Raw genomic sequence first — 1,119 nt, 5'->3', positions numbered from 1 at the left:
TATATATATATATGCGTACAAATACATATCTATATATGTATATGTGTGTGTATGTGTGTGTGTATACACACACATACACTAATACATATAGAAGTAAAGAATCATATTCTTTGCTTTTCTTTGTGTGACCATTCACCTTTTAAATATTAAGAAGGCCTTGCAGATATTTTTGCACACACACATCGCCGAAATATACTTGCGTAGGCAGTAGACATTGATAAATTATTGCTATGCATTTTGACATAAAAAAATATTTACTTACTAATATGTACGTACATATGTGACGCCGGATTTTCTGAAACAACGAATTGTTATGAATATAAAAAGAGTATATTCGAACTATTGTCCCCATCTACATTGTTGTCACCATGGCATTTCTGCCTTTGTACCCTCCGGCCTCCGTCCAATGACTCAGCAACGTTGTCAGAATTTCGAAAAGAAAGCACTATTTTAGCCAGAAGTCGAATGTTCGAATTCTGTGTATCTAGCAAGGATTTTTTTCTTTAAGTTTTTCTCCTTCATGATAAGTCACTTGACCATTGTAGTTGATCAGGAGAATTAGGGGGTAGGAAATTAGGGCCTTTTAACCTAACATTTTAAAAATTTGATTAAGGAAGTGGTTTCAATCAAAACCTCTAATGTGGAGCTCAGCTCTACATTGACACTACTATAGAGATTGTATCAACATAGTTTCATCACTGTAAGACTGTGTGCAAACCTATTTCGTTGTAAAAAATATTTACTTGCAGGAGTGGCTGTGCGGTAAGAAGCTTGCTTCCCTCACTACAGTGAAGAGGTAATTTTACTGGCTCTCGGTAAGCGTTTTGTTGTGTTGCTATTGCTGTTATTGATTTTTTTTTGCTGTTGAACGAAGAAATTATCGTAGAAAAAAAAACTGTTGAACTGTTTTATTTGAGGGTTCTACCGGGGAATAATTACAGGAATTATTGTAGTTGCTGGCCATTGCGGCATTTTGTTAAAACATTTTTATTTTGTGAACTCTGAATAGTCTTTCTAGACTATTTTTGTGCCCCTCCCGCTAACGGGGGTGACATTTAAACATTTTTGTACTGTTTAAGTGGAAAACTTTTTTATAGGTTTCTCAGTTTGTGTGGGAAA

Source organism: Octopus bimaculoides, chromosome 10, assembly GCF_001194135.2.
Source record: "Octopus bimaculoides isolate UCB-OBI-ISO-001 chromosome 10, ASM119413v2, whole genome shotgun sequence".
Classification (NCBI taxonomy): Eukaryota; Metazoa; Mollusca; class Cephalopoda; order Octopoda; family Octopodidae; genus Octopus; species Octopus bimaculoides.
The sequence above is the reverse complement of the archived record's forward strand: the minus strand, read 5'-3'. Positions refer to the sequence as shown.